Source organism: Gymnodraco acuticeps, unplaced genomic scaffold, assembly GCF_902827175.1.
Source record: "Gymnodraco acuticeps unplaced genomic scaffold, fGymAcu1.1, whole genome shotgun sequence".
Classification (NCBI taxonomy): domain Eukaryota; kingdom Metazoa; phylum Chordata; class Actinopteri; order Perciformes; family Bathydraconidae; genus Gymnodraco; species Gymnodraco acuticeps.
This window is the reverse complement of record NW_022991375.1, coordinates 2,287,796-2,302,848: the sequence shown is the minus strand read 5'-3', so window position 1 is coordinate 2,302,848 and position 15,053 is coordinate 2,287,796. Positions and strand designations below refer to the sequence as shown.

The 15,053-nt window shown below is 42.2% G+C and overlaps 1 protein-coding gene across 1 annotated transcript in view; it reads right to left on the bottom strand.

Annotated features, from left to right (window-relative positions):
• calcr (calcitonin receptor) overlaps nucleotides 1-14,346 on the bottom strand; it is a 57,705-nt gene extending 43,359 nt beyond the window's left edge. Inside the window, exon 1 of the mRNA XM_034240858.1 lies at nucleotides 14,045-14,346. The gene's annotated coding sequence lies outside the window, so the exon portion shown is untranslated. The remainder of the gene's footprint in view (nucleotides 1-14,044) is intronic.
• Nucleotides 14,347-15,053: the final 707 nt, after the last annotated feature.

Below are 15,053 nucleotides of genomic sequence, written 5' to 3'. Positions count from 1 at the left end.
TAAACCAATACAGTTGTCCTCGCGGCAAAACATCTACACTACTGTAAATATCAGATGTATTGACCCTCTGTGCCTGCAGGAAGACAAGCCATGATGCCAAGGACATGCATTTAAAAAGGGCTGAATGAGGTAACACAGAAATGCAAAAGACAAGTCAATCAAACCCAAAAGCTATGCATCTCTTATGTCTGCTGTAAAGAAGCGTATTTTCTCAAGTAAACTATATGCAAATGAAAAATGACAGGAACAGCAGAAAAAGAGGAGAGGGGAGGAAGACCGATGTGCATTGCATTATCGAGCACTTCTTCTTCAGGCTGTGTGAGAGTGAGTGTGAATGATGGGGGGTTACAGTCTGTGTGTGTGTGTGTGTGTGTGTGTGTGTGTGTGTGTGTGTGTGTGTGTGTGTGTGTGTGTGTGTGTGTGTGTGTGTGTGTGTGTGTGTGTGTGTGTGTGTGTGTGTGTGTGTGTGTGTGTGTGTGTGTGCGTGTGCGTGTAAAGTCAGGCATGAGTGTACCTATAATTATGCGCTTCTAAATGTGTAACTGGCTGCATTTGTGTGTGATTAAATTCCGAAGTACTACAACCCACTTAACACTCATAAACACATTGCCAGAGTGTGTGTGTGTGTGTGTGTGTGTGTGTGTGTGTGTGTGTGTGTGTGTGTGTCAATGATAGGTGTGTGTGTGTGTGTGTGTGTGTGTGTGTGTGTGTGTGTGTGTGTGTGTGTGTGTGTGTGTGTCAAGGATAGATTGATAGAGAGACAGAGAGAGAAAGAGAAAGAGAGAGAATGTACTTTAACTGTTCTCTTATTAGCCTCACTTCTCAGTAAGCATTCATACTCTGAATGTAATGGATATGAACATGTTCGAAAACAACATCAAAACATAAAAAACCTCCCTTTCAAACAACCTAAAGAACAATTGATAATGCAACATCCCCCTCCTCCCACCTACTCTTATTCTACTGCTGCTTTCCTCTCATCTCCAGTCATTTGCACATAGTTTATAAAAAGAAACTCACTTTCAGCTTTCTTTTAAATTAATATCTGAATACATGCATTGTTATATTTTTGAAATCCTAAATCCTGTACTGAAAAATGATGTAAATAATCCAAACGGTGACATTTTGTTACTTTTTTAGAATATATAGCAGTGTATTTCTTCTATACAGTCTGTATTTACTGTAAGAAAATAATTGGGGTCTGTTTTAGGAGAAAATAAAACATCTCTTAATTTCTATGCTGACGACACACAGCTCTATTTCTCTCCTAGCTCAAGGCAGAGCAAAGTAGCTTTAGAGTAAAAACCCCTATTCACTAAGGGTTCATTAAGACCGGTAGCAAAAATAAAACATATCAGTACTTCTGTACTTCTTCTGACTATCAAACATGCTTCAACCTTTCTATGATATCTCTTTTCATGTGTGCAATTTAAAAAATGCTACAAAAAACACCATCATCTTTTCCCCCGCTTTACATTGAGTGAAGCATTCCTTTTGTTCGGCTCGGCCTTGTATTCTTTGCTGAATTAATGAGTTACCAATTCATTCCTGCTCATATTGATGCAAAGAAAACAACACTTGTTAAAGTGTCCTTATGAAATGTCGTGTCCTGTTATTACACAGGGGGGGAACAACTCCTTAGGAAACTCATAGAAAATATGCTAATAAAAGACATATAGGTGTCTTACATATTTTATAATAAAAACATACATATTTGATTAGTATTAATAGATTTCAAGCCAGAAAAACCCAAATTATTATTTCCTTCTTGATGCAAAGAATCTTAAAAAATGCAAAACAAGGTGATTTCAAATGTACGTCAAAATAAGGCTGTAATGTCACACACACACACACACACACACACACACACACACACACACACACACACACACACACACACACACACACACACACACACACACACACACACACACACACACACACACACACACACACACACACACACACACACACACACACACACACACACACATACAGAAGAAAACACACATTCTAACTTCCTCTCACAGTAGAACACAAGTTATTTCTAGCCAAAGAACAATAATCTGTTGAAGACTTTTGTTCCTTTGCATAAGATTGAGACAGAGCAGCCCTAAACCAAGCCAACTCTTCAACTGAATATGAATGTCCCCCATAATAACAGTGAGATATTTCTAACTTTATACATTTGTCCGGATGTCATGGTCTGGCGAGTGTAGGTGAGAGAGAACGAGGCTGGAAGGCTTCTCTGATAGGTGGCATGCAGATAATGGCAGGCCTGAGTGCAGCTCTCTGAGCAAGATTGCCTGGAATGAAACCAAGCCCAGCGATAGGGTTCCCAAATCATTAACAGACATGGGCGAGACGATTCTTGTTGTCCCTCTAATTACTTTGTAGAGGATGGAGAGGTTGGATCTCCCCAAAGCAAGGGCATACATTTCTTCTCTGAGAAAAGCTGCTCTGCTAACTGTGGACTCTTCTATGTATTGGCTCTTTAACATTGACTAAACAAGTATGATTTGTCACCATTTTCTAAATTATGCTTACATTTCCCCTAATGCAATATGTTCTCGCTGCATTTGCAATCCTTATCGACTAGTGGCAGGGAGGGGGTGAATTCCTACGCACCCTGTGATTGGCCCTGGCACCTACAGTAAAACTGTTATGGTTTAGGTGTTTTGCTTTCTCCTCCTCCCCTCTGTCTTCTCTCTCTCTCCTGTGCAGTGTGGTGATCGTTAGAAGGCTCAGCTGGTTCACAATGAGGAGCACCTGTATTCATCTAATCAACTCCTCCATAAAACCCTGGTCATGTTCACACTCCAGTGCCAGATAATTCCGTCTCACTCGGTAGAGCTGAACGTCGTAGTATCCTAGCTTAGTGTGATTTTATCTTGCTGTTTTTGTTGAAGAGTAACCTTGTTTTTTCCTCTGTTTTTCCAGTGTCTGTGTGTGTACTGTGTGTGTGCGTGCGTGCGTGCGTGCGTGCGTGCGTGCGTGTGCGTGTGCGTGTGCAGTCCGCATCTATCAATCATATACTTTAAGAATAACTTGGCAGGTACACGCAGTATTGGCAGAACATTTAAAAATCCTTTGAGCTATTTTGATGAATGTAACAACCTTGAAAACGGCACCAACGATACTTTATCAAAAGTCATTGTCATGCAATATCTTGCAATATTAATTTATTAAACGTCTGCGAAAGCTTGAAGTCAGTGCTCTAAAAATAACTCTGAATGAGATGATCACTCTTTCAGTTTCAATATTCTGTCTTTGAGTGAAATAAATAATAGAAAGTTCTGTTTAATAGCTTTCAGCGGACATGAGCATTCATTTTGGTGGTGAGTTGAAAGTAGTTTCAATCACAACACAAGTCCTTATCGTCAGCACACACACACACACACACACACACACACGCACACACACACACACACACACACACACACACACACACACACACACACACACACACACACACACACACATACATACACACACACCCACACACACACACACACACACACACACACACACACATACACACACACCCACACACCCACACACATACACACACACACACACACACACACACACACATACACACACACACACAGACAGGTGAAGAGAGTCCCCCATTTCCTCTGTCTAATACCATTAGATGTGCCATGCTCATGGCCACCGTTTAGAGGCTGTGCTGCAAATTGCCCCACTATGAACTAATCAATGGAGAGATGTGGACTGAGCACTGATGCTCTGCACCGTTACTACCACAGGGAGCCTCATAATAACCCATTACAACCATCAGGATGAAGTTTTAGCAGGAGGACATGCTCCTATAGAGTGTTTTCCCCATCACGCTGCTTTGTGTACAGACATGTCACCAATCCTGTTTGTAATATACATGGATCGGATTTCGAGGCGTAGTCATGGGGGAGGGGGTCTGCAGTTCGGTGGACTAAGGATTGCACCACTGCTTTTTGCAGATGATGTGGTTCTAATGGCTTCATCGGTCTGCGACCTTCAGCACTCACTGGATCGGTTCGAAACCGAGTGTGAAGCGGCTGGGATGAGGATCAGCACCTCCAAATCTGAGGCCATGGTTCTCAGCAGGAAACCGATGGACTGTCCACTCCAAGTAGGGAATGAGTCCTTACCCCAAGTGAAGGAGTTCAAGTATCTCGGGGTCTTGTTCTCGAGTGAGGGAACAATGGAGCGTGAGATGGGCCGGAGAATCGGAGCAGCGGGAGCGGTACTGCAGTCGCTTTACCGCACCGTTGTGACGAAAAGGGAGCTGAGCCAGAAGGCAAAGCTCTCTGTCTACCGGGCCATTTTCGTTCCTACCCTCACCTATGGTCATGAAGGATGGGTCATGACCGAAAGAACGAAATCGCGGATACAAGCGGCCGAGATGGGTTTTCTCCGCAGGGTGGCTGGTGTCTCCCTTAGGGATAAGGTGAGAAGTTCGGTCATCAGGGAGGGACTCGGAGTTGAGCCGCTCCTCCTTCGCGTCGAAAGGAGCCAGTTGAGGTGGTTCGGGCACCTAGTTAGGATGCCACCTGGGCGCCTCCCTAGGGAGGTGTTCCAGGCACGTCCAGCTGGGAAGAGACCAAGGGGTAGACCTAGGACCAGGTGGAGGGATTATATCTCTTCGCTGGCCTGGGAGCGCCTTGGGATCCCCCAGTCAGAGCTGGTTGATGTGTGGCCAGGGAAAAGAAAGTTTGGGGCTCTCTGCTGGAACTGCTACCCCCGCGACCCGACCACGGATAAGCGGGAGAAGATGGATGGAAGATTGAACAAATTCAATAATAATAAAGTAGTAAACCATCTATTTTATTGTGACTTTATTCATTATGTCCTAACCTTTATTATTATTATCATTTTCCAAATCATATGGTAAGTCAAACATAACCTTCTCCATGTTTACATGTAGGATGTTGCACCTCTTGTTTCTATAAGGTACCTTTCATGTGTCTTTTTAAAATCGAATTTCAAACATTTCAGTTTTTGCATGAACGGGAAGCCTCCCTCTGAAGTGAGTGAAGAGATGACAGTGACAGATGGGCTGAGCCGAGGCCTGCGCTGTCTTCTAGGTGACTTACTTTTCGGCACTCTCCTCCTCTCCACACATCTGCACATCATAATTCACATCTTAAAGATAGCCTTGCTTTTCCAACTCTAGAAAATAAATAAAAAACTGCATTCTTCCACAGTATGCTCTCAATTATTACAGTGAGGAAGAATCCTTTCCCCGAAGTCCTCCCACTCCAAACCACTGCTCTTCTTTCCACATTAAATATGATTTTTAATATAATTTAAATCTTCTGTCAGTCACTGAGGCGATCGGGTGGGGAAAAAAAAGATAAATGAATAATGAAGGCAGCCAAGGTATCCACAAACGTGAATGCACACAAGCCATTTTTATATACATAACATCTGCTTAAAAGTAAAGCAAAACATATCGATTAAGTATAAGGGATAATATGAACTGATCAGAATAGAATAATAAAATAGACCAAGTTTGATAAAGTGGAACCAAAGATTACAACAAACTTCCTGCAATACGGATCCCATTAGGATACTGCCTTTTGTTTTGCAGTGCTAACTCGCACTTGCATCAATAGACAATTGGAGAGGAAGCACACTGCAGCTAAGGGCTATGGGAAGCAATTAAAGAAGTATTTTGTCGCTGGACTCAAGCCGAAAGGTATTAACTACAATTCCCTTCTGGGCACAGTGTTCCTCGTACGCTCTGTTGGGTCAGGGAGTGGGCTGTGTCTAGATGCTGTAAACCAGGGGTGTCAAACTCAATTTCATCGCGGGCCACATTCGCATAAAGGTTGCACTCAAAGGGCCGGTTGTAGCCTACCTATATAAATATACAATATATATAAAATATTGTATTATCTTAAATTATTGCCTCTGAATTGGATTATTACCGGATAGGATAATAACTTAATCATTAACTACGTCTGAAAGCAGAAGTCCATGCCAAATAATTGCAAGTCTCTTCAGTGCACATGTCACAAAACGAGATGCATTGTGGGACATGTAGTTTATGGGCAACCTGCTTCTGTAAAGTGGCATGTAACCGTATAATAAACGTATTATATTCTTTGCAAGCTCTTGCAAGGCCACATAAAATGAAGTCGCGGGCCGGATTTGGCCCCCGGGCCTTGAGTTTGAGACCCCTGCTGTAAACAGACCAAGAGAGAGGGGGGAGGGGGGGGGGGGGGGGTGCTGTTATTAAAAGTACAGCAGGAAAACTCAACACTTAATTTTGTGACATTAATAAATAAAGAAAAAAAGTAGCCAGGTACAAAAGAAGAAAAATAGTGAAGCAGCGAGTGGACGGAGAGAGCTTTTTAGGAACATGGTGGTTATGCTGCAAATCACTCTCTCTTTGCACAACAAGCCCATAAAGCCTCATTCTGAAGCCCCTGAATCCCTCTCAGACCCTCAGAAAAGAGACCGCCCGGAGCTCTCTACTGCTCTGACTCAGTGTTACCATTTCACTGAAGAGCACGTCTGCCACGTGAGCACAGTGCTTAATGGTAAACAGCAAGAGTTTTATTCCAATACCTCGCTCTGGAGTTTGTGGACGTCAGATCTGTACCGTTTCTTTAGTAACATTTAGAAACAATTCAGGATAGATGCACCTGTGTGAAATGATAACTAACAGACATCATTGCTAAGGCTGTAAAAGAAGCAGACAAATATATGTTCTCGTGATCACAATGACATGGAAATAAATAGTCACATTTCAGTGCTTTTTCACAGCCCCAAGGTCACATCCAACTTGAAAATGCACTGCCAGATTTCCAAAAAAAATGCAGAGACCAACCAAAAGGAAGTGTTTGAAAGGGAAAGGAAATCAACATCCAAACAGCGTATCGGCTTTCCCTGGGTGCCGCCAATCAATCAGGGGAACCTTAATGGGCGGTGAATGCACCTGGTACTACATTCGACCCTGTGAGTCATAAAGAGGCTGGAAGTTAGAGCCAAAAATAAGGATGAAAAAGAGCCGAACGGCAAAGGAAATCAATGAGTGTTCTGGTAGTCTAGGGGATATTGCAATAAGTCAGAATTACCCATGTCTCACAGCACACACACAGAACTGCCCTTGGAGGGAAAAGAAAGCTACATTAATTACTGCCAAGCACGCTGGGCTTTGCTCTCAGCCCCCATGAGAGGTAGGCTTCAATGTTGAACAGCAGGGATCTTCTTGAGGTGTTTGGCGCGCCTTTAATGCTCTCGCTAGATATTTCCCTGGGCCTCAAGGATTTTTTAATCATTGAGTCAAAATCTGCATACCAGCACATCTAAGGCTCACTATAATTAACATGTTATATTTTGTTTATTTAATCTGACAATACAACTGAAGAGCCATTTATTAACTGAGAGCAAAATGATAGCTTTAAAGAAATACATGTTGTTACCATAAAGACACATTTTACCCTTGTGATAATAATCTTTATAAATAGCAAAAAAACGCGATGGCAATGACCTTTTCATGTGTGTTTTAACATGTTTGTTTCTTCTTCTGTATGTCGTCAGGCACTCAAGTTCTCATTAATAAAAGATGCCTTTGATAGTGATCTTTTTGACAGTCTGCAGGTACGTTTGCAGATGCATCAGTGCTGAGTGAGGATGCCAAATATGCAAAACAAGAGCCTAAAAATATTCCAGTGCGCCACTTTAAATGTCAGTATTTATGAAAAAAAACACAGGCCTATCTGGAGTGATAATCTGGACACCTGGCTGGCATAACAGCAAGGAAGATCTGAGGTGAACACAGGCAGAAAGGCAGGGAAGCTGTGTCTTATCTGAGTGGAGATTAGGGACATTATGAGAGGTTGAATCATCTTTTTGGATGTTTATCGAAACCTAAGTAACATGCATTTTCAACCAGACCAACTCGAAACATTATCAACAAAAATATTTTATTTTTTTACTTGTCTAACAACATTTCAGTGACTCCAAATGATGTGCACTGTGACTTTGCATCTCCCCGAGCGACAGAAAGCGATAAGGGATTGACACTTTGGAAAGAAACAAAAAACCCTCAAGGGTGGGGGGGGTGAAAAGATTTGTAGGAACAATGGGAGGATGGAAGGAAGAGAAAAATGAGCAAAAGAAACAGGAGTGACGGAGAATGCAATTAACTGTGAAGGACGAAGCGTTAAAGGACAACAGAGGACACAGATGAAGAGACGAGGAGATAGACAGAGACAGGGAAACATTCAATGAAATGGGAGAAAGCAGGTCGGTGTATCGTTCAAGAAAAGTAAAAGTAAAGAAATAACTAAGACATAAGACTGGGGAAACTATGAAGAAGAAATAAGATACATGACACTTGTTAGATGCTTTTATCCAAAGCGACTTACATACTCAATACTGTGGACAATCCCCACAGGAGCACTTTAGAGTGAAGTGTCTTGCCCAGGGAGACGACTACATGTTGACTGCAGTGGGGTTTGAACCTGTGACCCCCTGATCCGAACTGCAACGCACTACCCACTGCACCACACACCTCCCTGATGTCACTATGAGATTTCTCAAGGTTTTAAATCACCAGATACCTCGGATCTACAAGTGAACCAAAGTAGAAGCCCATTTGAGCAAAGTATTTATTGGACTAACAGGCTAAATAAAAACGACTTGCAATGAGTAGAAAACACCAGTGAGATCAAAACAAAAACAAAAACAGCAGGGAAATAGAAGTGTTCGGAAATTAGCATGCTAATTGGCTATTTTATACAGATGTGATTGTCAAATGTTCTGTCAATGTCATCCAGAGGGATAAAGATGGGATTAAAGACTGTGTGAGAGAAATACATTGCATAATATATGAATGATTTTACCCAAAGGCACGTGCATTGACATGTCTCCCCCTGCTTTCACACTCAATTGAGGCTTTTTAATAGAAATGTCTATGACAAATGGCAATATTAGCAAAGAGTAATTGTTCACTGTTGTCTGCAAGGAGTACCTAAACGTAAACCTTAAAACATTAAAAGCTTTATTAGCTTGGAGGAAATTAACAAACCATTCTGGAGAATTAATTGTACGTTTAAAGACCAATTAAAAAGCTGTAAAGAGGCTTTCATCAGTCTGCCCCACATACAGACACCTATTGGAGTCCCTTACCATTAAAAACAGCATATATAATATAATAATAATAATATAATAACCCCAGCAACATTTACAATATCCTTTTGTAAGAAACATTTTAAAGCCTATAAGGCAATTTTTACCATAAGGAAAACCTGTAAGATGAATGCAGGGGGAATAATAAAAGTGTCATGTGGGACTGCACGTTCTTCTGCTCTGCTAACAAATGCCCATGATTTAAGATAGGGAACATCCGATCGATCAAGGAAGTAAGGGAGCACGTTATGCCATTAGCTGAGCAGCTGTAGCCACGCTGCAAATTTAATTCAGGTATTAGAGGGAGGAAGGATATCACATGTCAGTGGAAACACAAAGAAAAAATATCTGACAATGTTGATCCATCAGAATTGAATGTGTAACTATGTACACACACACACACACACACACACACACACACACACACACACACACACACACACACACACACACACACACACACACACACACACACACACACACACACACACACACACACACACACACACACACACACTACTATGCCGTCTCCGTTGTGTCTGTTTACTGAGCCATCACTCAACCATTTACTCTGTTCTAGCACCACCTATTGATACAACCATATGAAGTGCTGCCGTTGACCATTTACAGGAGATGTATCAGTGCATAAAATACATGAAGACAATTGTGATCCATTTATTTCATGTGCGTCTTTTTCCTGGAGTTTTCAGTGAGCACAAATGAAATGATGCGAGCTGCTATTACTCTGAAACTGCTCATGCAGCCTGTGCTTGGTAATCAGCTTAACGGGGCAGAGACAACTGCAACAGATGACTGTGAAATTGAATTTTACAACAGCAGATCCCTTTTGTCTTCGTGGAAAATCACGATCAAACAATCGCATTTGACAGGAAAAAGTTCATATCTGACTCACGCTGAGAGGTGAACATGAAGGATGGACAGAGCGCGAAACTGCTCCAGCTGTGCTGCACATATTGTAACACTTAACTTTAATCGCACCCCATAACCAGTCCAGCTCACTCAATGGTTTCAGCTAAGTCAACTTGAGAGTCTCATGCTACTTTTTAATGTCTTTATCCTTTTACACAGCTGTGCACGGCTCTATAGCAGGACATGAAAAAGTAAAGCCTGACCTCTGGCTCTGACAACACAGTGCTAATGGAAAAGGTTACACCACACCCTTGGATCTGTCTGAGCATGGTAGATGGTTTGCTAGCATGGGAAAGTGTGACATTTCAGCACCAGTCCAAATTATGCAGTTTCTCCGAACATTTCCAAACAGCTCGTCTTTCGAGGTTTGAAATACAGCCAATGTAAGTAGTCAATGCCATGACAGCAGGCCCGGACTGGCCATCGGGAGGACCGGGAGGTTTCCCGATGGCCTGGCCTGTTAAGTGGCCTGCTGGCTTGAGGAATTTTTTTAATGTATTGTGAACGCAACGCTGCGCAAATGTGGGTCTGACTCTGCCTCACAGAGGGTGACTGGCTGTCTACATGATGTGGCCTGTCGACATGGCCACTTTCATACAGATCATACACTAATGCCCTCGATTGGTCTCGTGTCATTCAAGCTCGGGAGGGTGTGTATGTGTGGCGCGAGCAAGCGAGAGAGAAAGCGCGTGCACTGGTTACGTGTATTGTTGTTGTTAGCATCCGGTGCTAGCTAGCGGCGCTAACGGAATGAGCTGTCAACAAGGTGGAGGAGAGTCCTCTCCTGTCAGACTGAGAGACTGATAACTACAGCTCAGGTGAGGTAAAGGACTCTCTGAGTGCTTAGATAGTTAACTTAGTCTAAGTTCACTGTGGGTCTCAAACGGTTTGGTCACCATTTATGTAAACACATATTTCCATTTGAAGGGGGAGTGATTAGTAAAATATGCATGAATAATACAAAAAAAAAAGTTAACTAGGTGAAAAAAGGTAGGATAAACTTAAAAAACTTGTTGAGAGCTAAAACTAGTCTTTGCTGCTGCCTCAAAGAGGAGCAGGGGGGAGACAGGTCAGGCTGGTTCAGGAGCCCAGACACACTATGCCATGTTAACTATAAATGAACCAAAAACAAATAAATAAACAAGTTTCAATGTTTTTTCATATTGGATATGGTATGTTATTGGTTATGGCCATGTTCTTATGATTTTATGATTATTTAAATGTATACAGTTCTGTTTCATATGGGTGTAGTCTCTTTATTTCCCCCTCAAAGTGCACCAGATTGATGCATTTAAGTCCAACATTAAAAAAAAAAAATCTTCCGCGGGAAGCATGCCCCCAACCCCCCTAGAGGATTTGAGGTCCACCTCCACTTAAAATATGTTCACATGGATAGGTTCCTAAATAGATTTGCACTTTTAAAAAAAAATAGTAACCCATGTCCATATGTTTATTCTGGGGTAGTTTTAAAGTTTAGGGCTATCACTATGGGCAGCAACGCTGTAAATATTGACAAATAAATCCAGGAAAATTGCACAAAATAAAACTGGTAGTGGCCTGGTTGGGTGTATAATTCCCGGCCTGACTTATTGTCCCAGTCCGGCCCTTCATGACAGCAACATTGTCTGCATTAACCGACAAGCTTAATACAGCTAGGAGTCAAAGGAGAGGGCTTTTCTACGTTGGCAACTCTGTACCACAATCATGTTAGTTCACATGATTCAAGATTCCTCTGATTTTCCAAGAGACACGCAGGAGCAGTTTCACTGTAATTCCTGAGGAGTTAATTGAGCGCCTTGTTCATGAACACGATTAGGATGCCAAGACAGAGAGAGGGTGACATTGTGGGTCATCGCATGTATCTATGAATTAAACATGGTGCATTAGCTTGATTAATATTGAGGAATAAGAACAAGCAGAAGATAGTCGCTGACCTTCCCTGAGTGATGGGACCTAATTGCATGACTGTGTGTCACTGTGTGTGTGTGTGAAACTGAAGCTGAAGCTGTGTGTGCCATTAGGTAAAGCTGTGTATTTGCATTTATGCAGTTTTTTCCCATGGCAGTCGCCCTCATCCCATTCCGATACAAACGCACAGAGATGCTGCACAAGTGTGTATCCCCCCTGTTTATCCATTTCCCTTTCAGTTGGGCTTAAAGCATTTTCCAAACCCTTGGAAGCCACTGATATCTCACATACGCAGTTCTTGAATTTGATGCACACTGTCCCTCCTTTTTCATATTTCCAAGCAGACCTCTCGCTGCTGCTCCTTGAAACGGGGAGTGAATGTTCTGCTTGCTGGCTTGCCCGCTCACCCGTCTCAGACCAGACCGACAGACAGCATGCGGTATGATGAATGACGAACTTATCTCTGACACTCAGAAAGCAGCCAAACACGATGCCAGCGCAGCCCAACTCACTGCGGGGCTCTGAACATATCTCAGCCTGCTGTCTGCACGTATCCCTTCATCGCCGTCTTTCTCATAGCCTGCTGTTTCTGTTTCCCTCCCTTTCTCTGACATCCTCTCTGTGTGTTTGTTGCTATTCTTGTCCTTGTCTGTAGTGCACAATACTGGTAGATCAGTATACTGAGAAGCTCTCATTCCTCGCATTCATATCAGCTCCACTCACCATCGCCTCTAACAAACCCCCAGATGACACATGCCATTACTCTAAACACGGTTACGTAAACACCAAGGAATCCCCAAAAGAAGAATCCCAATTTAGCCACAGACATCTTCAAGGCAGTCACTTCAGCTTTCTGCTCTGTTTCCTCCACAACTGGAGACTGAACAGAGGCACGCAGCATTCGGCGATTTTGGATTAATTTGTTTCCGGCTTGCGGGCCGATGGGTCCATGAAGGAATGCTTATTTTCCCTTTCCACGGTTTTGCTAATATAATCAATATGAGGGTGAATGCATGAAGATGGTTTCAAGCGTTGAGAAGGAAGACAGAGTCCTGGGTGGATTTGGATGAAAATATAACTCGTGAAAAGTCAACAGCTCTTTCTTGGAGCAAAGCAAAAAGCAGTCTAAGCCTCACCTCGACACTCACACCGTGTCCTTCGAGTGTGGCATTATGATTAATACAGCAAGTGCAGAAAGGTTGCATGCATTGACCTTTAATCTGTGTATGCATGTCAACCTTTGTGAATTGCATGCTGTGTGACTGCTGTTTTGTGTGTGTGTGGGGGAGTCTTAATGTGTATTTATTACCTTTTAAAATTATATTTAATGCCAGCAGATGACTCTCCAGTTGTGTTCTGGTTTATTTTTTCTTGAAGAAAAGCAGGAGCCCGTGTGAATACAAAGCAATCATTTCTGTGTGTGGCTGTGTAGGTCGTGAGAGAGTGAATGTGTGTGTGCCGTACAGGATTCACATATTTTTGGTTGCAAAGAGGACACGTTTAGAAGAAACCGAGCTGCAATATGTGCACAGTTTGTATGGAAAATAGCTCAATACATTTGCATTGACTCACCAAGTGGTATCCGATCTGCACAGAAATTAGCAGATTAGCATTGGTTTATTTGAAATACCATGTGGATTACTGTATTTACCAGAATGCCATATAAAAAGAGAACCATAGACAACTGACATGAGCACATGAGTATGAGTCACATCTTGCATTTTTTTCCCTTGCTTAAAATACTACTGGTGTTCGGATTTAAGCACCAAATACAGGCTGCAATAATATTAATCCTTAAATAATAATTAATATAATCCATATAACATAAACACAGGGAAATGAAAATCCAATTCACATTGCACACAGTCACCATAACCCTGTGCAAAGAGGAGCACATTTCTCCTTCATCAGTGCTAGTAGATGTGTCACGAAAAAAGATAATTTGGATTAAAATGGATTGACAGGCAAACTGAAAATGCAATCCCCAATTTAGCAGACTAATCGTAACAGCAGCAGCAGTAACTAAAATAAGTTAATAAGAAGAAAATCCTCACTGACTTACCTCACTTGAACAGATTTTGGAAACAGCAGCCCCAGAGAAAGAGACAGATGCTGAGGAGAAGCCCGGTGCTGTCCCTCCTGGAGACTTGACTCTCCTTTTCAACGCAGCGTCAATACAAAACTTTTTTCTCTGCATCCACAGAGATAAAAACCATAATAAAAAAATAAATCAAAATCAAACGCGGCTTTGCCCAGGTGTCTGCCTTTTTATGAGAGGGATTAATGATCGGCGGTGCGGTGGAGGAGTGCCGATCTGGAGCCGGTATGAGCGGTGACACTTCGCTGCCCGGTAATCCAAGAGCGTCTAACTGCCTCCCGGTTATGCGAATGAGCGTGTGTGTGGTGGAGCTCCTCCTCGCCTTATCTCGGTCTGTGTGCCGAGCACAACGGGGGGAGGCAGCCTCTTCTCAGCGTGTGTGCACTCGGTTTGGACACTTCTGGACACCGTTAAAAGATAACAAAACACCATAATGGGAGGAAATCACGAGCTAGTAATTTGATTAAACTCATTATGTGGGTGAATTATGCATGTGTCGTGTGTGGTTGTTAAATTACCTCTTTGTACATGTTTGTAGTCTAGGCCTACTCTTTGATTGTTAAATGACCTTGTTTTAACATTTGTTCCAGCAAACATCACAAAGATAAACAATAGGGTAGTGGTTTGATACAACTCAATATGTCAGTGAAAGTCAACAGTGATTGTTAAACAACCTATTTCTACATGTGTATCATCTTGTCATAGCATATATTTTGTTATCAATAATATAGCAGCCTATAACTAATGGTCAAATGATAAATTGTGAGAAATCACATCATAACATTGTTTGGTTATTGAAGTGATTATCTGATCATCACCATCTGTAATTAAATCTATCTTTCAAAATTACAGGCACAGTATCCGGTGATAAACATAGATTGCGTCAGTTCATTCTTGCTCTTACCTTTTGAAAAGGGTCCTGTAAAACGTGACATGATATGCTTGGAATAATAACTTGACAGTTTCAGGGTTA